Source organism: Notothenia rossii (assembly GCF_949606895.1).
Source record: "Notothenia rossii genome assembly, chromosome: 1".
In the NCBI taxonomy this organism is placed as follows: Eukaryota; Metazoa; Chordata; class Actinopteri; order Perciformes; family Nototheniidae; genus Notothenia; species Notothenia rossii.
The window spans coordinates 90,033,862-90,057,505 of NC_136912.1; the positions used below are offsets into that span (position 1 = coordinate 90,033,862).

Sequence of the window (23,644 nt, forward strand, 5' to 3'; positions counted from 1 at the left end):
GTCTGACAGCTGTGACATTTAAATTGATACATCTAAAGAGACATGGCAGGTACAAAGAGTTATTTTATTACATATAGAAAAAAAGCACACATTAGTAAAAGTACAAATTAAAATAAAAACAAATAAGTACACAACCTCGGCTTAAAATAAGTAGCTGCCATTTCAAAGACTAAGTGACATAACATATTAAGGTGTTGACACATTATGAGAATGTTGGGACCTGTGTTTTTACATCAATGGGATTATTGCACAATTAAATTATTTTAAATATCATTATATATTAATCCTTACAGTAACAAAATTAGATACAAATAATTAGTGGTGTTATAAAGTTTCTTTTTAAGGCTATAAATTATTCATAATGGCTTTGCTAAGCATGGTCATTTCACTTGATGGTATTTATTTGATGTGTTACTTAAGGATTCGGTTGAATTAGGCTTAAGTGCTGTTTCTCTCTCCACTCCCAGAGGACACTTGATCAATGGACATATTAACAATGAATTAGCAGACTAGGCCTATCGATCGGCTGAGCAGAGGGCGCTGGGACTCGCTGACAGCTGGTGAGTCGCTCTGTGTGAAAAGGTTGGATCAAAGAGGAATTACAAACAACCCAAAGACAAGAATTGCGCTTCGAAATTCAAATCCCTATTGACAGAAATATAGGTTAAGTAAGGGTAATGTTGTGGCTAATAAGAGAAGGAGTGTGACCTTCAGCTGGCTAACAAACAACACTGACCAATTGAATTATATCTACCGAAATCATTTTTCATGTCTTTCTTTATTCATTCAAGGGCACATTAACAATATAAAATGCATAAAAATACTGACTATATTATTGCTGTATATATTCTAGGCACCGTTTTTATTTATTTATTTATATATATTTTTCTTGCTACTTTATCGCACGATTATGTCTGTAGAGAATGTTTTATGTTCCTCAAGCAGCCTGAGATTTAAAACTTTAATTTCCAAAACTACTTAGTTGCTATTTTGCATATGAAAAATAACGTTTTGTAATCCTTTATTTATTATTATCAGTTCGATTCTGCACCTAAATGCTAAAATGTCATCCAAAAGAACCCCCCTCCCAAAACTGGAATAAAAAACCAACTCTTCGCTTCCTCTCTTTACTGCACCTGTTAATGTTTATGCTACCATTTAAACTACTAATTCATAGCAGACTGGTTCCACCCTTACCATTCTTTACTTTAAAAAGGAGGTTCCACATCCAAATAAAATATGTGAGAACATAACCTCCATTATAAACCTTCACATCTAGAACAACAACTGTTCACACTTTTCCCACAATCCTCGCCTAACTGCGCAGCATCTGGGTTGGCCTCAGCTACCTGTTTTCATCTCGGCCGTGGGAAAACATTGGATAGGAGATTCAGTTGTTCCCTCCCTCTCTCTATCTGCTTCGTGTTAATGTGGAGGCAGCTCACCAATTATTACAGACGTTTCATTGAAGCCAAGAGCATGCGGACACCCAGGAATCCTGCCCTATAAATCCACGAAATCCCTCTCATTAGAGCACGAGCCTCGTTGCTGCGAGGTGGGACGCAGGGCGGCGCGTGCTGTTCTCTCACCGGGGGGGGCGGCGTGCATCCTCCGCACCGCAGTCATTACCCTCTCGCTGTGGTCCTAATTGCATCACTTTGTTGAGAACAAGAAAAAAATGTCAGTGCAAAAACATGCAACGCTCGTTTTTTTTTAACGACGTTACCTCCAACAGAGGTTATCGTGGACAGCGGGTAGGAAACATCTTGGTAAAAGTAGCAAAACCACACAGAGAAACGATTTGGAAAGATCTGTGTGTTAACAAAGTTGCTTGAGTTAAAGTGTGTATCATCAGTCAACGATAAAAACTATAAAAAGATCCTTGTGAGTAAACAGCAATTTACTTTTGTAGTTTATCACTCTTTATTATTATTGTTACACTTTTAGGCAGTTTGATCTATGTAAATCATATTGTACATAATACACATCTTTTTCTCTTCCTTGAACAGTTTTAAAATTAATATAAAGGATAAAAAAGTGCATTGTATAAAAGTGGCATGAAATGGAAATACTCAGGTCAAGTGAAATGTACCAAACCACAAAGAGTTTAATACAAATATTGGGTAAACGCTGACCTCTCAATGGGAAGGGTCAAAAATCCAACTATGCATTTATGGAATCTACATCCCAGCATGCATTGGGGCAGGGGGAATAACACCCTGGACAGGTCAGCAGTCCATCACAGGGCTAACTTCTACAGATATAAACAAACATGTCTTTTATTTCAAGATAAACACAGCAGCTTTGTTATTCATTTGATGAGTAATGTATCTATCCAGCTGTGCTGTAAGAGGCATTCAGGGGACCTAGAACTGAGGGGTATTTCTTTACAAGCAGCAATCTTGGTAAGGTCCAACTCAGTGAAAAGCTATTTTACAATATTATTCAATTTCCTATAATATAGTATGACACGCTCTTATTTTTTATTGTTTGACTGGAAAGCAAGTGAAAAAGGAAGCTAAAATAACAAGCCTCATATTTTTACTGGGGCAAATTTATTACAATCCAAAACATCCGAGCGGATCGCTGCTCCATTTTAAATCGGAAAAGTGAGTTGTTTCTAATACAGTGCAGCCCCGAACTTGATTTACACACGGCTCCATAAATCACTGTGACATTTTCCACTGTGTCAGCTGAATCCTGTTTTTCACGGTGTACTCGAGACTGTCTGTCAACAAGTGATACATCTGTGTCAGAGGGGATTAAGACATGGGAGCCATGCGAGCTGGACTTATAAAGGAATATTAGGATTTTTGTATTTAAAAACAAGACGATATGGAGTATGCATGAGGAAAAGAATACTCAAATACTAGTGTGAACTTGTATTTTGGGGGGAGATTAAACAAATACATGTGTGGTGTTGGTTGTTATAATACGATTTCTGAATTATTGTCATGCATTTGGACCATTTACAGACATTAAGCTAAAGAATTGACAGAGACAATGACACCGAGTCCCCTTTTTATTATGGGGGAGACATGCGAGTTGGAGTTAAGAAGGAATATTTGTATTTAAAAACAGGAGGGTAGAAGTGCGACAGAATCCGAATTCCTTTATTAGTCCTGCAGCAGGGAGATGGACAGGTGTTACAGCAAAAGTGGCATATAGCAGGTAAAGAAAGGCATGAAATAATGAAGAGTAAGCTAAGTTATTACATATGTATTGCACATTGCAGGTCTATTGCACGAGGAAAAGAGTAGAGAGGAAACGGTGGGAGTTCAAGTGCAGGAAGAGAAAAAGGCAGCATACGAGCGAGGAAGCCTAGAAGATGGAGAGGAAAGTGAGAGGAGAAAGACAGGGAGGTGAAGGAGAGGACAGCCGGCTCTCATCAGGAGGAGAGGGGAGAGGGGCCACAGCGTGGAGAGCGGGCCCTTGTGTAAATGGAGATGTACTAAACCTTTGCTAACCTGGATCACCCAAGATAAAATATTTATATATGCTATTGTGTGACGGAGCGCCGGGCTGAGGAGAGACATAATTTGTTTTCCTCCAGGGTAAATTAATTCCCTCCCCATCATCAGCGCAGTGAACTCGTAGTGATTACAGCCCAGCCCCGCCTCCCGAAACCCCCACTTGAGAGATTTTAATGGTCAAAGTCCACCTTTACAATTATACTTCATCTGATCCATACATTTCCATAGATTAAAGGTGAAGCAGAAACACTTGCGGGAGATGAGCGTTGATTCCTAACTGCCTTGTCTCCTCTTACTTCCCCCCCCCCTTCTCCTCTCATCTTTGGTGTTCAAAACAAAATACTCACCAATAAAACGTCTGACAAGTGCGGAAATGTTTACCCCTTTAGATGTAGGTTACAATATTGTGAGAAGTGGGTGTTTATATGGAAAAATGTTATTGACGGTGTATACGTTCGCACTGTACAGCTTCGTCTTCTCATGCACTGAACAGATAAAGAAAAACATGTGTATGCTAACCATATGTAAAACACATAGTCAAGGGAGATGCAGCGTGAACAACAGCGCAGATTGACACTGATTGTCATGCTATTACGGGCAAATAGCAACACTTGCTCGGCAGTCGACAGGGCATAATCATGTGTGACTAACAGTGATGGAGAGAGCGCTACAAAGGGAAGGCAACGTGGTGGAGGTGCAGGCTCTTTGTCTCCCCTGCCATCTTCCTCGACTCTGAGTAGCCTGGAGGGGCTGAGCAGAACGGGCCATGATAAAAAGATGGAAGCCACTCAAAGTTCAAGGCAGCTATGCCCCTTTCATCTATTCCAAGACAATCACGTCGGGTTCTACATGTACATTACTGCAAACTACCAATCTCAGCTTCCTACAGAGAGAGTGAAAGGCAGGGAGAAGTGAAGAGGTGGTGGCACGACCAACTCCAGCATAATACTTTTCACTTGTTCCTCTGCTGGCTGTGGCAAGTCAAACACAAGTCAAAGGAGAATTGCTTGCGTCGTTTCAACTTTTTTTTATAGTGCTGTGGATCGATTCAATAATGTAATCAAGTGCATTTCAATAAAGATCTGTGATTAATCATGATCGAGTTTAAAACGGTAGTATTAGCTGTTTTTTTGGGGGGGGATTAAACAAGTACATGTGTGGTGTTGTAATAAAGGAATGCATGACAAACTGGTAAGAGAAATCAGAGGGTTTTCTAATTTGTATTAATGCGATTTCTGAATTGTTATGAAGTCAGACAGTTTCCGACACTAAGCTAAAACATCGACAAGAGAGCCGATGTGATCACCCTCTGTATAATGAGCGCTACACATGGCATATTATCTCTGCTGCTATCATATTGCAAACCCTGTCCGCTATCTCTCGCTCCTGTGCAACTTCAAGAAACTGCATCAAAGTGAATGGGTGCAGTTATGCCGTTTAACCAAGGTATTACAGTAGCAGAACTGGGTCAAATTGGTAAAATGTATAATTTTTCTAAATTAATCTCGAGCCTTAACGCGTTAAAATAGACCGCCCAACTTCTTGTACATTGTTTTATGTACTACACTACAGCATTAAATACATGGAAAGAAACCTATATACACAGGGGTTGTTTTTGATCAACTAATTACAAAATGTTCTTAAAGTATTCATTTGTAGCTAAAGCAAACTTGTTATGAAGTTATGTTAAGGCACACATGTGTTTAGGTGTAGAGAAGATTGTGGTCTTAGTTATTAAAGATTTAACTGAAGCCATTCACTTATTCTAAACTCACAGGAGACTCGGGATGCAAACCCTGGTCGCTTGAAAACGAAATCTCGAGAGAAAGTACAAACTCATTAGGCACTTTCACACCGGAGTACTTTTCCCAGGAATAGTTCCGATAGTTCCTGGGATTTTGCGTTCACACCAAAAAGATCTGGAACTAGAACTTTTTTGTGCGACCCTTTTCACCCCTTTTTAGTCCCTGTTAGAGAGCAGGGACTTTCCTGGGGAGAAAAAGGTTCCAATTTCTGATTGGCTGGGCGAATTGCACTGAAGCCAGTCCCCAACTCCGGGGACTTCCGGCCGGGGACTTCGGGTGGCAGTATACGCTGTGAAGTTGTTTGCGGCCTGCCAGTGATCCCCAAAGCAGAAGAAGAAGAAGAAGTGACGTCAGTGGCTTCATTTGCGTAATCTTCCCTCAGGGAACTTATGAACGCGATTTTCTAGATAGTTCCTGAACTAAAGATTTCCGGGGAATTAAGGTCCGGGAACCATTCCTGGGAAAAGTACTTGGCGTGAAAGCGCCTATTGAGTGAGTCATTTTGATCACCAAATTTGCTGTTCATTTTGATTAATAAATTTCATTTTGTGCAGGTTTTCGCAGACTTTAGGGGCAGATTTCACACAGAGTGTATTCCGAACAGTATCATATGAAGGAACTCCATCTGCACTATGACTTCACATAAGCTTTGTGTACATATCACATATCTTAAGTCAATCACTGTGAAGTCATCCTCACTAGCTCCATCATACCTCACAAGCAGAAAGAAAAGAAGCAGTGGTGATTCAGCAGCATGGATTAGTCAGACTGACTTCGGGTCAGTCAGGGAGCCAGTAAGTCCTATGTGGTCATTGTCTTGTTCTTAAGCATTTCCTTTGCATTTCCTCAGCACTGGTGGGCCACCGCAGAAAGAAAATTAAGGCCAATTTCCTCTCACACAGAGAGTAAGTATAGGGCCAATGGCAGGAGCTGTTTTGATGCTGCTTCATGCACCAGAACCACAGCTGGAACTGATGGACAATTAACCTTAACTGTAATTAACCCCAACGAGCACTGGAGAATCATTGTTGTGTTACTCGTTCTGATGAGTGGCTATTTAAAACCTAGAAAATACGTTTTATTTGTTGCTGCTCTGAGTAAGATTCATGTCCCGTCGGCCAAGCAGCTCATCGGATAATCAGCAAAGACAGACAGGACGCAGAGTTTGAAACCGTTCCTGCCACGCAGTCTGATACCGTGTGCATTACAGACGTATAGTGCAGCAGCAGCAGCCCGCGGTTTAATGAACGAAACCCAAGCTCCCTGTTAAACAAACAGACCGAACCTGTGAAGAGAACCTCCACATCACCCGTTTCTTCATCTCTCATTAAAATCGCTTGGACCTCCAGAACGAGCCAGACTGCATGGCCGACTTCCATTTCTTTAATCTTTCAATGATAGTTACCGTTGTGCATATTTTCCTAAGGAAACACTAGAAGTTGGAGCTGATGGGCTTTTCTCTTTGTTTGAATGTGGATGAATGAGCTAACTGATTCATCATGACACCGCTACCGAAGCAGAAGATTGTCGGATATGAAGATTTTAAATGATTTTCACTTCATGTTCATCTGCTGGGTCCTTCAACCCTTCTCTTTTCTACTGGTATGGCCCCTTTAAGTTCAACCCGTTTCCCAGTACAGGTTATTGCCGTGTTTTAAAGCAGTTCTTTTAAATGACAGAAGCATACTTTTTCCCATCTACAGATAGCTTTGACACTCCAGTCTTCATAAAGTGAACAGAAAAACACTTTTTGACCTTTAAGGAATGAATCCTAAACCTATCTCTAAAATGTTTTTTCACCTTCCGTATACCCTTAAACTTTGAAATTGACTGTTACATGAATATAAATTGGAAACTGAGGGAAAGAGGAGTGATGGTGAGGCTATGAGGCCTGTAATGGGAAAAAGTAGGCCTCCCCCCCACACCCCCGTCCCTCCCTCCCCCGCCTCCTTACTGTGTGCTTTGCCCCAGCTGCCCATCAAAAACTAATATCCTCAAATTTGACGCTGGTGTTGTCCTTTGAAATTAGAAAGAATCTGTGTCTAATGCAATAAGCCAAACCTGGCTGCTGTGAACTCTAACCTCTTTCCCCTGATATCCACCCCCCCCCCCTGCCCTCCCTCTTTCAGCCTCCCACCCTTTATCCTCCATCCTCCCTACAACTCTGTATCCAGTCTGCTGCTAAGACCGACAGGAAGATCCAGGATTTAGGGACCTGTAGCCAAACGCCCTTCTCCTCCCTTCCCTTTCCCACTGCATAAATCCCCCCCCCCCATTGCACAAATCCCCCCCCCCCCCTCTTTCCTTCCCCCCTGTGCCCCCCAAACCCTCCTGTTTCGATCTCCAGTCATTTTTAAATACAGTAACACAATCTTAGGGAAAGCTGATATAATCTTTTCTAAACTATAAAAGTCAGTCACCCAGAGAAACATCTGCACGGTCAAATTTAAAACAAACTGTCAGGGAGTCCGGTGTCCCCATAAAGGGGGAGTCGAGCGGGAGGAGAGGTGAGGAGGGAGGAGAGAGGGGTGAACGGTGGAAAATACAGGCGGAGGGAATGATTTTTAGGAGGGAGTTTTAGTGCTTTCCACTTGGCCTTAACTTAAACACAAACCTCCCTCAGGCCATCCGGATGCTCGCAGGGTAAAGCTAACTCAGCAGCAATGCTACCAGGCGTTTTTATGGATGTGATTGTCACTCTTTTACTGTCTGTTGACACCTGAGACACAAATATGTTTCAGTCTTCACGGTTGACGTCTTAACAGGCTGACATCAGTGTAAATTCATGATTGGATTTGGCTGTGTAACGGTCAGTAGTGAAGACCATATTGAGACCAATCACCCAAATAGATATCCAGTAGCAATACCAGTGTGATGGTATTATTGTAAATTGGGCATTTTCAATTTGTAACGGCCCGTCCACACAGCAGCTTTAAAAAAAATCTTCCAACGCTTCTCTGCCCATTCACTTTGAATGGGGTGACATCACTTTGCCTCGCTTTTCGCCGAACTGCATTGTGGGGAAGCAAAGTGAAAATTTCCAGGATTTTCAGGATTGAAAAGTTGAGCAATGTTCAACTTTTGAAGCTGAGGTGGAAGCGTCAGCCAATCAAATTCCATTTATGCAAATCTGACAGTACAAGCGCTAGCCAATCAAACCACGTGTAAGCTGGGAGAGCCAGACCGCAGTTCATTTCCTCATATTCCAAACGAGAAATTACGGTAGGAAATCACCCGGTTCTTTACGACCAGACTATTTACCGGGATACAAACCAGAGGAACCAGGCATGGAGGGAGGTGGCAGAGACAGTGGGTGAAACTGGTGGGTTTTCGCCTGTTTGGGGATTTTATATCCAGTTTACTTCGTTTTGACATTGCTATTGCTTTGTATGTCGGGGCGGGAGATTCATGTGATTGGCTGTTGGTCGCAAAAAATCCCCAAGCTTTCAGACACGCCCACCTCCAAGATTTTCAAGATTTTTTCAAAGATGCTGTGTGGACGGGCCGTAACTGTTGGGGGACACCTTATTTCTTCCTTCTCTCTGTCTGTACCTGTACCTCTCATGTTCCAATTAACCCAGCTTCCCCAAAATTTATTTTTGGTGTCTATCTACGCCGGGATCCTGAGTCGAGGCTAATCCTGTTGCTGTGGTCCTGGATCCTCTATCCTGAGTTCTGGATTTGAGTCCTGGACTTCGAGTCGTGGCTGAACCTGTCTCTGCGGTCCTGCCTGACTCTCATCATACTACTTCCCTGATGGCTCCCACAGGATTGTTGACATCCTCGTGGATTCATCTTCTTATTATAGACACATGCATTTCCAAACATTTGGTCTACCTATGTTTTAAATGTATTATCTCTTCAATTTATACACGGCATCTATTGCACGTCTGTCCGTCCTGGGAGAGGGATCCCTCCTCTGTTGCTCTCCCTGAGGTTTCTCCCATGTTCCCCTTTAAACTGTGGGGTTTTTCTCTGGAAGTGTTTCCTTGTACGATGTGAGGGTCTAAGGACAGAGGGTGTCGTATTGTCATACTGATATTCTGTACAACTGTGAAGTCCACTGAGACAAATGTAACATTTGTGATATTGGGCTATATAAATATTGATTGATTGATTGATTGGTCTATTGATTGATTGATTGATTGATTGATTGATTGATATATATGGTATGTAACAATCTGAAACTGTAAAGTCGACCAGATAAACATTCCTTTAAACCAAAGGAATTTTAAGATCTGACACTGAGCACACAGTTAAGTGGCTGTAGAAGAAGAAAGCAGGAAAAGCCAAGTCTGTTAAAGTTGGTTTTCTGAATATTGGATTGTTTTGGAAGGAGGTTGGGTGTTGTGCCAACCAACTTACCAGTCATCGACATGGAAAACGTGTTGGGTCAATGCACTGACTAGAATTATGTAACTGCGCAGGTCTGCGGATGCTAAATCTCCATTTCCCTCATACATAATTTCCATACAATATATTGTCTTATTTGGCCCAAAACATCAGTAAAGTAAAGCAGTATGAGCAGTACAGCAGATAGTAAGTGACTGAGTTCTGGCAGACTATACAGTATATAATTCATGCTCCAAATAATCTGTCTTGACCATACAACCGGTACAGAATGGACATATTGTTATTCATCTAAAGGCCTCGAATGTAAGCAGGCCTCTACAGAAAGCATTATCCTGGAGTGAGTATAGCTAAACAATCCAACACACTTCAGTCCAATTCCCATGGGTTTTAGGTTAGAATGCCACTGAAGTAGACGCTGAGCGGGGGGGCACAGTGCCTGCTCTGCTCTGCCCCGTCTGTTTTCAGCCGAGTGTTGGATTGCTTTAATTGATTTAATGGGAGAGCATGGAGTCACAGTGGGAGATGTGGAACACAGGATGCTTTAGGGATGTGAAGTGTGTTGCACTACCTCAACTCGATCTTAGACAAGCCTGTGTCATCCGGCAGATACGCCGATATGTAGTGATGACACATATCGCAAACACATCACACACGAGCAGAAAGTGCCATTTCTCTCACATATAAACACACACACACGCTCGGCCCCAGCCTAGAACACCATGCACCCTGCTAATGGTTTGAATAACACCAAAAGTGGCGTGATGAAGCCTTAGCCAGCTGTGTGTGTGAGTGTATTCACACAGTTGCGGGCGACAGCAGCCCGTGCTAATGCCACCCTGAATGATGTGTCTAATTACTTGGCCTAGAGATAGCTTTTAGCTAAATCACCCCGCCTTCTGAAGAGCCTGTATCAACAGTGACAAGGGCCTGGACAATTACATTAGCCCTCTGCCCATCCACCAGGTCCATCACTAGCAATCAGTGTGATTTGCAGCCGCTTCATTGTTGCCTCCCTCTCTCCATGACAATGATGTTTTCCCTGCTGGAGAGACGGCGAGGGAAAGGTGGAGAGTCACACAGAGAGAGAAAGAGAACAAACCTGTACAGAAACAATCCTTCCCAAAATGCTATAATAACTATCCTCAATTATCTGAAAAAGAAAATGAAAAACTAAAAATGTTAGCAGGGGATATCAAAGAAAGCTGTGTTCTAGAAGGACAGTTTGTCTCTGCCTGCCACAATATGAGAATCAGTCTTTTGATTATTACCTTATTATTAATGTAATATATGAATTGACTAGCAGCCTTTTCCTGCATAATAATCAATAACTCACCTTAACTTTTTCTATTGTTCTGGTTTTGATTACATTTTTCTTGTAAATGAAACGTGTTATTCTTGTTCAAAATGTTTATGAACTTAACAGTACATTCTACGCATTACTATATGTCATTATGGTCGTGCTAATAAAGCTATTTGAGTCGAATAAGGGAGATATTGCAAAAAGGAGAAAGAGGCGAAAGAGAAATGAGGCCGATGTGAGAAGAGAGAGAAACAGAGAGGGAGGGAGGGAGGGAGGGAGTAGTCAATAGAGGGCTTATGTTAATGTTTTCCCTGCTGGTGTGTAGGCTGCAGCAGAGGGCTGGGTAAACCTGGGTGACAGCAGCAAGTGGAGTGAGCTGGTGACTTTAATTGATACTGGAGAGGGGTCTTCAGTGCCAAACACACTCACGCATAAACCACATTGTACAGTAGCCACCCACATAATCTGCACACAAGCCAAAAGCTCCAAATCACATTAGAGCCAAAGCAGAGATTTCATTCAGCTCTACTTAGTGGCTCTTACATTTGCCAGCTATAATGCGAGTAAATGCAGAATAAGGCTCCCAAAGTGGCCCTTTACCTCAGATTGCTCAACATTCCTCTCACTTTTTCTCACCGCCAGTCCTTCTCACTTACACGTGATGCTGTTCAAACACACGAGGGGCACACAAACACACAAAATAAAAAAGGGAGCATAAGAGTCGCCAGGGAGTAACTTCACGGTGTGTGAAAGAGAGTTCTGATGGAGTACAGGAAGACACAAAGTTAGAGGATCCAGGGTCATACGATGACCTTTGAACTCACAGCCATGTCTTGAGTACAAGGAGTTAAGAGGGAATGCCGCAATACCTCAGAGAGACACTAAACATCGGCAGGAATTTTAAAGAAAATGAGAAGTGAGGCCGAGGCTTAATTTTAATGGAAGGGAGGGCAGAAGACTTGATGTGAAGCTCATGACTTACGGATGCTGGTCATTGTTGTTCCTTTACTCCCCATGTATTTAATAACATGTAATGTCTGTAGATGTAAAGGCAATTTCATTCCAGGAATGGTTGAAGAAAAAGAGATGTACTACCTGAGTGTATTTCAGTTGAATGGCTAGAAGATACCAACCGTAACACATTTCAAAAACGGGGTTTGATTAAGGAAAATCTGAAGCATTAAAGCTTAAAGACGAGAAGGGGAACCTGATAGAAATCTACATTGTGTTAGAATGCACGGGTGAATTTGAGTGATATTTCACTTTGAGAAGATATCAGTAAGTTAATTATCAAAAAAGTGTGAACGCTTTTGTTTTCTACAACTGGTGTTTGCATGTTAAGGCCCTGACACACCTACCCGATTTTGGGAGTCAGAAGCCGTCAGAGGCAGTCGGGCATTCGCGGCCTCCTACTCAGGTTGGTGTGTCCCGCACCATCGTTGCACATTTTCACACCTCCCGCGACCTGCCGACAAAGAAAGTCGGCCAAAGAAATCACTCTGATTGGCTGTTGCCTCTTTTGACCGCTGCCTGCTGGTAAGGACAGTTATTGCCACTCGTCGACTGAAGTCTTTGCGGTGTGTTCGTAGGCGGGCGGGCGTAGCGGACGTAAAAGTCGGGACGCCTTCGATACCCGTTCTTTGGTCTCAGGTTGGTGTGTAGCGGCCTTTAACCAGGTAAACATCATCGAGTCACCATTGCAGAGTGCGCATGTAGAATAATCACATTGCGGTGACAAATTAACTCAAACGCGTAATGTTACGAATGATACAAGACCAAAACTTGAAGGTAATAACTGAACATCAATGAAGGTGGCTCGCAGCTCCGAACATTAGCTGTACGACACCACCTCTTACTCTAACATGACACAAACCATGCTTTGAGTCTCACTTCTTTGCTGTCATCACCATTCGTATCCATACAACCAATGTCTTTGCAATATAAAATGGATACAAGTGAACAGAAAAGTGTATCCAAGCTTTCAATGTTGCTCTCAAATAGCCTATAAAGCATGTCACTTTAAATGCATTTTTACAGGTAGTACTTTTTAAAAAATGTAGCTCACACTGCAATATTTATCACAGCGTACATTATGCAATTTAAGTTCTTTCCAATATTGTGCAGATTATATCGATGAGTGTGCTCAAGTTGCGGCTAGTAATCTTGACCTTCTTATCAGTTAAAAAATATGTCATGGCTCTGAAGTGATGAAGACTCCCAGAGACACAGCGGAACAAATGCTAGAGAAGCTGTGATGAACTCATGCAGATGAAACTTCCCTGAATGAAATTGAAAGTGAATAGAGAAGAAGCATCAGAGGAACGAGGAGAACCCTGAGTGGGACACGGACACTATGGGGAGCAGAGTGGTGCCAAGTGGGGTTGGATCACTCGACAACTGCCTGTCCCACCCTATTACCCTCCGAGCTCCCCCACCCTTACCCTCTCCACAGCCCCCCCGCCCTCTGTGTGGTAACACCACCAGTCGCTCCACAATGACACCTTTACTGGCTCTTACTGGTTGAATGGAGAGAGACCGACACAGAGAGGGGACGGTTGGGTGCTCTTCACATGGAGGGCTTTGCAATCACTGCGCATATTTAATGGGTGTCATTGTAGCAGACGTCTGTGGGTGGCTATCACTAATAGGATTACAAGAAATGTAACAATGATAAAAACATGTTTTTTAGACGTTGCATGGCATTTCTTGCACTGTTTCTACTATTTTCCGCCCAGAGGATGATTGGCCAACTGATAAGCGGCAAGGTAACATCATGCTCCAGTACAGGAAAAGTGGATTTTGTGGCAGGAACATTTCCAGCTCTCTAAAAATCAAACATTAGGTTTCACTTTCTGGCCCTGAGGATCAAAAAGTGAGGGGCCTCTTTCATATAAAGTACATGTACTGTAAGCATTTGACAATCATTCTGAACTAGGAGACAACCGTTGTGGAAGAGGCAGAAACACCAATTTCAGTGCCAGTAGTAGCCTCAATATACCAGCATGCAATGCATACTTCTCACTTTTATTCAGAGCCCAAATGTAGGAAATCACAAAGTGAAGTAAATGAGAGAAACTGACAGAAGGGCACCCAGTTACGATCGAAGAGCCTTTTTTGCTTAGGAAGGTTCTCTTTAGAAAGATATTATCTGTAAACCAGGGAAAGCATTCAGCTCATGATCCCAAGCCCAATATGCATTCTGTGTAACCAAACCATTGGTCCCTACAGTATGTATACATTTTCTGAATGCACTGCAGCTAACGAGTTCTTGAGACAAGTGATGGAAGCAGCATCTGACACCATTGGAGCTTTATAATATCCTTTAGCATAGGATAACCTAGACCTTCCTTTACAAAAAGAAAAAGAGAATGGTGCTGTCCCACAAGTCCTTGCGGCTGCAACTAAAAGTGAACAATAAACGCTGTTGTCCACGCTTATGAAGTCTAGATGCGCTTTAAGTTGTCCATCTATGGAACATTTTAGTTTTCCAAGGCAGAAGCCCGTTAATCGCGCCCGCTGAAGCATCATATAAGCCTCCTGTATGTAAGAGCAGTCGGATTCTGTTGTCCTGATGAATTATCCTTCACTTACATACTTAGAAGTTAGCACCATGGCGTTTTTCAGTAAGCAACGGTGGTAAGACAAGACAAAGGAGAAGACTTTTTGTATCAATTCGACCGCAAGTCCCAATCACCAAATAACTCCAGAATATCAAAGAAAAACTAGTCATTGATATAGGTTGGAATTAGGGTGGGGTCAGGGTGGTGGATGGGGGGGTAAGAGCGCAGGAGAGGAGTGAAAAGTGGAGCGCTTCTGGAGGCACCCCGGCTCTCCCGGTGTTAAGGAGGTGCTCCCAGAGGTCAGAGACAACCAGTCAACAACAGGAGCTGGCCTGCCTCTCTCTCATCCCTCTCTCTGGCTCTCTACCTCTCTCGGCCTCTTCTCTGTGCCACACAAAAGGTTTGTTGGGGGGGTGGTAGGGTAGACGGGTCGAGAGAGCGGCATGGCATTTTAATGGCGGTGGAGAGAGTGAGAGAGGAGAGGAGGTGGTGGGGTTGGTTGGTGGTAGAAGCAGAGAGGACCCCCCCCCTCCCTCCACCCTCTTCTCACTCTCAAACACACACACACACACACATACATACACAAACATGCAGCCATGGCAGCATCATTGTAGGGGGCTTTTTATCTAAATGATTGCCCTCAATTAGATCCCTGCTCAGAGTAGGTGAGAACAGACAGATATCTGGAGAGGTAGGGGGTTCAAACCAGTAGAAGGCAAAAGGGGAGAGAGGGGGGGTCAGTATGAAGAGAAAGAGTTTTCCTCACTATCTGAGGAAAAGGAGAGGCAACTGGAAGAGGGAGAGGGAAATCAAAATATTTTTGATGAGTCCGTAGACGGGTATTTGCACCCAAAAAAAAATTTGCTTCGTGTATTTAGGAAATTACAGCCACAAGCTGTCAAAAAGATAGTCACGGGTATGTGTACCAAAAATTATGTTTATATACAACTAGTTTGCTTCAGTTAATATGTTTTGTCGGAAAACCTTCTGCACCAGCTAACAATCTACCACCTGGACAAAATGTTTACTACACATCCGGGTTGCAAGAAACACAAGAGCTGTGATTGGTCAGCTTCTGCTTGTGTTTTGTATCGTTTCAGGTGCAGGTAGAGATGTTTCAACTGTCATTATAGCTTGCATAATCTTTAAATACAGCCTCTATCAAACTAAGCAGAGCTCTCCTGAAAATGAATTAGGGTATGTATAATGTATTATTTTTTGTTTTTTATGTTTGAGCTCAGCTACCTCCCAAAAGCTGCCTCATCTAATTCAGCTTCAAATTTGTTCCTGTGATTCTCAAAGACTTCGATTAACCTCATTGTTTGTAATTGTAGCTATGGCAATACTTGCAGGAGTGTTAAAAAGTACTCGGGTCTTTTACTGGAGTCGAGAAGAAATCGCTATGCAAAAGCACTCATTTTGCAGAATGAGCCGTTTCAGAACATTGTATAAAAACTAGTAAAAAGCTAGGAGAGTAGGATGCTTGTGTACAGGCTTTTTTCATTCTGCAACCAACAATAGCAGCCCACCATCACACACACACACACACACACACACACACACACACACACATGCAGGACAGCCATTCCCACCGCTGCCCACCAAAGCCCAGTGTTTACTCTGTTTTGTTTTTAATCACAGCAAGGCTAAACTCTACATGTAATTTTCCACTCTGCATACACCTAAACACAAACACAGACACATAGAAAGATACACATACACATTCACACACACTCACACATACATACAGTGCACTACACTCAGCTCTGCAATTACCCCTCAATTAGAGATAATAACATGACCACTTCCTGACCAATCACCTGCAGCCTTGCCGTGACTCACACAGCGTCCCTCTGCAATCACACACACACACACAGGGGCAGATGGTTTATAAAGTTAGTGGTGGCTGTAGAAAATCGTTGGGTTATTTTGTCTGACCGCCGTGCTTTGTGATTTTCTCTGTATCAGGCAGGTGGAGCAAAGCCTTTCCCCTCATTTCATGGAGATAAATGTTAGCTTTCTGTGGTTTCCTGTATATGCTGACTGCTGTCAAGGCTCTCTCTCACACACACACACACACACACACACACAATACAGACACATTTCCTGGAAAGACTGAAATAACCTTTTCTCCTTGTCTCTCTCATGGATGAGTGAGAGAATACAGTCCTCTCCCGCTCTATGGCTGCAGCGTTATATACACTTAAGTCCTTCTCTTTCCTCCTGTTTGCTTTCTCCTGCCTTTTATTTTCCCAAGCAAAGACATCAGAGATTCTAAAGTTAGCACAGCCTTTCCCCAGACCGCTGAGTATAGAGGCCGCTACCTGGAGGACACAAATTGGTATTTAATAGCTAACCTTATTCCCACTGCAGCCATTTTCAACTTAAGTCGTGCTCAGGCTAGGAAACCTGAGCCAGCAGTTAAACCGACATTACGGCTGAAAATCTCACATAGATTTACCAGTTATTAAATTATCCAGCAATGGAAGTAGTAAAGCATTTGTTGCTACAGTAATAATGCGATATATCAGAGGGGAATTTATAAAATAATAGATGTTTTTCCAATTTATGAAGTTAGGCATACATTTTGGTTCAAAAGTTGGAGTAAAAGTATTATTTTAACCTTTAAAAGGGTCCTCGTGGTTTATGCTTCCCGTATTTAAATTGTTCCACTTATAGTTATGATAAAAAAAATGTGTGGCCCATTTGTGATGGAATGAAAACATTTGTTTATTTAAAAAAAGCATTGCATAAAATGTGTATCTATGGCTCTTAAGTTGCTGTAACATTGTACATTTCCCCTCTGCAGGACGAATAAAGCTATTCTGATTCCTATTAAACATGCAGGTCGATGAAACAAACCACCAAGACATTAAACAGTGCAGTAAAAAAATATATTAAACAAGATGTATCTCAGTCAATTTCTGTCGCAGCACATTTATTTAATCTTATACGGTATAGTAAAACGTTATCTCGTTCACAGTTCTTAACTATTTGAGCAAATATAGTGCGCAATATTGCAGGAGGTTTTGCAGGGGATTCTCTAGCAAGTTATTAGCTCTAATCTTAGAGATAGGTTTAGTACAGACAGAAAGTTAAAAAATAAATCCATCTTAATGCCTGCAGTGACACAATATTGAGACAAGTCCTCAAACAGCCCCCCCCTCTCGTGCTCATAGGATCATAAAGTCCCCCAATACAAGACATTAGCGGATTGACACTATCACACCGGCTATCCGGCAGAGCCCCTTTCACACTTAATTACAGGCTCCCATTTCCCCCCGCCGAGGGAACAGGTGCAGGGGGAGTGGGAGAATAGTTCAGGCCCACTGTCTCCTCGGGCTTAGGGCCTTTTCCTGGCTCTGAGGGGCCGGTATTGACAGAGACAGGGGGGGACGCCAGCGGCGATAAATCACTGCGAACGTGTAAATGCCACTGCACCGCATTCCGCTAAAGAACAGGAGGCCAAACGGCTACAAGTTCCTTTCTCTTTCTCTTTCTGTTGTTTTAAGGACTGCCCCCTCCTCCCACACCCCCAAACACACACACACACACACACACAGTATCCTCGCCTGTTTTTTTCCCCGCTCCCTCCATCTCCCTCTCTTCGCTCCCCCAAGCAGCTAATAGCATAATTTGAGGAAGAATGTTCTGTGAGTTTCCTGTGAATTCGACCATTAGTCATCCGAATGACCTCTCTGTTCCTCCCCTTTCCCCTCCGTGTCACCAGCACAGCACTGCTAGGGCGCAATGGCTGCCTGGGGAAGAGGGAGGCAAATAGGAACCAGAGCTCTTTGTGTGTGTGTGTGTGTGTGTGTGTGTGTGTGTGTGTGTGTGTGTGTGTGTGTGTGTGTGTGTGTGTGTGTGTGTGTGTGTGTGTGTGTGTGTGTGTGTGTGTGTGTGTGTGTGTGTGTGTGTGTGTGTGTGTGTGTGTGTGTGTGTGTGTGTGTGTGTGTGTGTGTGTGTGTCTGTGTATCTAAATGTATTTATTATCGCATGACTTCATCAGTGCCCAGATTAATGTGTGTATGAACATCTGAGTAGTGATGTGTGTGTGTGTGTCCATGTGTGTGTATGATGTGGAAGCTCCCCCACTCAGCGGGGTGCAGGGGTAGGGTCCCAGCACTTACCCCCTGACACTGAGCTGTTAACTGGGAAAGTAGAAAAGGAGATGTGCAGGGTGGAGTGGGTGGAGGGTGTGTGTGTGTTCGTGTGTGTGTGTGTGTGTGTGTGTGTGTGTGTGTGTGTGTGTGTGTGTGTGTGTGTGTGTGTGTGTGTGTGTGTGTGTGTGTGTGACAGCAGCAAAGGGGAGGCAACTGAGAGAAAGACCGTTTGTGTCACCACCACCATGATCGCTAAAATGACTTGTTTATGTTCCTTTCAGCTCTAATAACCAAAGCAATTATTTGCTTTCACAGCACAGTTACTACTTTGGCTGTGTGTCTGTATGAGATTTATTTGGATTGATTAGACAACAAGACAGGAAGAGAATGGGGCCGCTGTGCTGCGCAGTTACGACAATTACATATACATAAACATCATTGTCTGGGATAAGCTGGCCTTTACTGTGGGGAGCGTGCAATTAGCTTTGGGGGAGTGAAAGCAGGGGTTGTATTCAAAAGGAAAACAGACGTCGACAAATTTAACTCTCAATGATGCAAAGTTAGTTGGATTTGGAAAAAGATGGGAATCTGAAACCAATTATGTACAAAAAGAGATTCAGAGAGATTGAGAGTTAGCTTTATAACAGATGTTTTTGTAACTCATGATTGACTCTGGATGGGATTATTATTAGCAGCTCCACTCAGGTTTTTCCAGCATAATCCTCCGCGGAACAGGTAATTGGCAAACCTTGTTCCATTACTCCAAAACATTTATTTAAAATCATCGGTTCATTGGTTTCCCCAAGTACCAGACTGTGAGGGTAACCATGTTCATATCGAACCAACGCAGGGAAGGAAACTGATATAAGTGAGGATTGTAGAGAAAATACATGCAGACGCTAACATTTGGGACATTTAAAGCTCACATCACAACTGCTGCAACCATATACTGTACCCCAGAACCACCGGGCCCCTCAGTGGCCCTAAATTGGGTCTACCTATCCATACACTCCTCCCGTCCTCCATCCCAACACCCTGCACCTCCAACCCCCCCCACATCAAAGGCCATCAATCTCCCGCAGTACAGGGGGAAAGGCAAATATTTAGAGAAGGACTGAGCCCCCATAAATCTGTAGTAGGAGAGAGAGAGAGAGAACATGATACCCACCGTTCTCCTCCAACCCTTCGCCGCCCCCACCACCACCACCACCACCACCATCGTCCCAGTCCCTCAGCAGTCCTACGTCTTGACGGCTGGAGGAAGCCTTGGGAGGCCACAGGAACCAGAGAGGAAGAGAGAAGGAGGTCTGTGGAAACACCAGCGAGGAAGACGATGGAGATTAAGAGGAGAAAAAAAGAGAGCCTCCCACACTCAGCAGAGTCTGTGAGTCAAACAATAACACACACTCATACACAGAGAAAAGAGTGCTCACACACACACAGCATGGAAACATGAACAGAACTCCTCTCCTTGGCCCTTGATTTACTACATCTCTAAGTTCCACTCGAGTGAGACTAGAATATATGCAGTATTTATGTCTTTTTCAATTGAAAACAATATGGCTTTCAGTAATAAAGAAAGGAACTCTGCACTGACAGGTCAGGGTTGAGAGGTCACCGGGAGAGTAAATTGGGGGCAGATGAGATCCTGAACAAAGCTAGGTTAGCTCAGACAAAAAATGCCACCATAGAGAGACTGATGCTGCTGAACAGTTCGAAAGAAGGCTATCCATACAGAGAGACAAAGCCAGGTTGCCACACAAAGATCCAGCAGAATGTTTCCACTGGAAAATAAATAACAATAAACAAGTTGAAGCATTTAAAGTACTTATTTATTCTACTAAACACCTTTTGGTTCTAACATGTAAGGCCAAATCCAGTTGTTTGTTTTATATTAGATTTCTTGTTTTTTATATTTTATTTATAAAACATTATTTTACGTGGATTTGTAGTATTGTGTTACTGTATGTTCAATAAAGGTGTATTTTTGCTAAATCTTGAGACATTGCCACTGTATGTACTAGGCAGGGCCGATTTTTGGCGCCAGATCTGGGGGGCGCTGCGCTGGTAGCTCTGGGAGGGGAAAAACATTTTTGACCTTTGGAACTCATCCTAAACTCATTTGGCCTCGATGTAACAACATTCATATTAAGTAAATGTAACACCCTTTTCACCCCGGTTACACTTTTTATTTGCCCTGTACGATGGGCTCACAGCCAAAGTGCGAGCGTGGGAGCGAGACAGCGAGCGAGCGAGAGAGAGAGAGAGAGGGCGCACCGGTACCGGCGCTGTTGTTATTAGCATCTAGTGCTAGCTGCGCTAACGGATATAAGAAGTTGATGTTTCTACAACCATGGTTGAGGAGAGCTCTCCTGTCAGACTGAGAGGCTCAGTGAGGTAAAGGACTCTCTGAGTGCTGGGGGGAAACGATTATTTTGAAAACGATTAATCGGGCGATTATTTCATCGATTAGTCGACTAATCTAACGATTATTTTTCTGTTGTTCGATTTATAAAAAACATAATGTATCTCAAATAAATACCAAAAAACATTACTTCATTCATGACAACTGCGCACCAGCTTACGTGCAGCCCTGGCCTGGACATTGCTTGGCTCCGTTAGTTGACATACATTGATACTATAAGCTGACTAACGTTAGTCTAATGTTATGTTTGACTCGTAAACGACCACAACATGAGTTAGCTCTCAGTGCAGTTTGTTCGTTCCGGGTTAGTAGCGGCTAGATAGCGGTGTTCTGCAGACATAAACTAGCTACCATTCCATCCAACATTAAATACTGACAAACGTTAACTAACACACAGCTGGCGCCGCTAGCTAGGTAGCTAATATTAACTACTAACCAACCAAGCACGAACAAACCGCACGGAGAGCTATAAGATAGTTAGCACTACGAAGTGCACAGAACTCAAGCTGCACAACACACTAGGGCTGTTCCTATTTATGAATATGCTTTTATTTTGAAGGAGAGGTAGCACCCCCCGAACAAGCTCTTACTGTACGTTGATATTGGAGATTTCAATAAATTCAATTTGAAAGACCTAGGGCGAGATGTCTTTGTTTGGGGGCTTTTTGCAGGGCTTCGTGCGCAATCCTGTGAGGAGGAGGTGGTAGCCGTTTCAGTCTCCAGTGTTTAAAGTGCGATTGCGAACTGCTTGTTGTTGTTTTGGGTGACCCACGTGTTTGTAGCGATGCGTCGACGAGGAAATATGTCGTCGACGATATTTTGAAGTCGACGCATCGCTACAGCACTATTAGATAGTTAATTTTAGTCTAAGTTATCTCAGTGGGTCTCAAACGTTTTGACCACAAATTATGTAAACACATATTTCCAAGGCACTCCTTTATAATTACTAGGATAAATAAAAACAGGTTTGAAATCATTCCAATGTATACTATAGGACATTAAACCAAAAATATCGTTTAAAGTTGGAGAGATACAAAAATATGCATAAATAAATAAATAAGATATAAATGAGCAACAAAAATAAAATAAGTTACATTTATTTGTTATTGGCTATGGTAGGTTATTGGTTATGTTCATATACTTATTTGATTATTAAAATGTAAACATATCTTTTTCATATGGGTGTTTTAGAGTTGTACCCCCTAGATCAGGTCTCTAGTAATTGTGTGCTCAAAGTGCACCAGATTGAACCATTTTACTTTATGTTCAAAAAAATCTTCCCGGGGGACCATACCCCCGGACCCCCCTAGAGGATGTGACGTCCACCCCCCAATTAAAACAAGTTCATACAATACTGAATACATTTGAAGCCATTTTGACGTATATTACCTATCTCAAAAGGTTTCTGTTTTTGTAGTGTATTTGTCTTTTGTAGAGATTTTTCATTTATTCTTTATATATAAAATCTCGCCTAGGGCAGCAAATTGTCTAGAACCGGCCCTGGTACTAGACCTTAAGAGCCTTTCTGCTGGCAGACACATAGAAACAAATTGTCGGGGCACACTTCGCAGGCGCACACACACAAATTCCACGCGCTCCGCGCTCACATTATGCTGGGCCCACATGCCTTAGCACCGCTGCTATGACTCCATCCTAGGGGAAACACTGCAGCCCATGACACAGCCAGGTCAGGACACTCCGCGTGCAGCACTGTAGCAGCCAAATTAATAATATACAGACAAGCAGTAGACAACGTGTGACTTGAAGTTAAATGGAAGTGGTTGCAAAACCTAATTCCACATCTCCGGTGTGGGAATATTTTGGATTTAAGCCAAATCAACGAGGACTTGAATGAGCCGGGTGGTATGTTGTATTTCTTTTTAAAAGCTAGCAACAAAAGCTAGCAACCTTAAACTGCACCTGAAACACAACCTACCCATTCCGTGTTCCCAGCTGGGAGCAAACACGGCAGCTCGAGAGCCCCCACCTTCCCTACAGTTTGCAATCAAAGATGCATTTGCCCGACAATGCAAACATGTTGGGGTTCCTTGCTCGAAATCTTTGAAATACTGTACAGATTTGGATATGGCCTGTTGAGGCATCCGGGTCTTAGTATGGACAGTGGGATGTACACTTGACTGTTGTTTTAAGGAGGGTTTTTTTGCTTGTGAGACAATGTGTGCTCATACTTGTTTATATATATATGAGAGAGAGAGCTCTGTTTTCCAGAGTCTATTTAATTGATTGTTTTGGTTGTGTGTGATTTTAATTAATTTGTTATAATTAAATGTATTTATTTTATTTATTATATATAATTTATATATTTGAATATTATTTCATATTTCAATTGCAAAGTTGAATGTTCAATTCAAAGTTCTGTTTGAAAGGATGTACTTGAATTATTATTATATATTATCCTTCTTAGTGGTGCCGACAATATTATCGTTTATCGCAATAATTTCCGGGAAAATGTATCGTCCAACAAAATTAATTATCGTGACAGGCCTAAGTAAGAGGGATTTAAGGAGCTTTGCAGGGCTCTGGATGCCCCCCCACTGACTGAGCTAGAGTCCCAGGGGTGAGGGGCATTGATCCCTGGGCAGAGTGTGTGTCCTGCTCCCTTGA

At 42.7% G+C, this 23,644-nt stretch overlaps 1 protein-coding gene across 6 annotated transcripts in view; it reads right to left on the minus strand.

Moving 5' to 3' along the window:
• The window catches only part of LOC307040114 (uncharacterized protein), a 153,908-nt gene that overhangs the window by 104,759 nt on the left and 25,505 nt on the right, over positions 1-23,644 (minus strand). For all 6 annotated transcript variants that reach the window (XR_013808431.1, XR_013808432.1, XR_013808433.1 and 3 more), the window contains exons 2-3: positions 19,763-19,901; positions 1,446-1,656 (exon numbers count right to left, since the gene is read on the minus strand). The gene's annotated coding sequence lies outside the window, so the exon portion shown is untranslated. The remainder of the gene's footprint in view (positions 1-1,445; positions 1,657-19,762; positions 19,902-23,644) is intronic.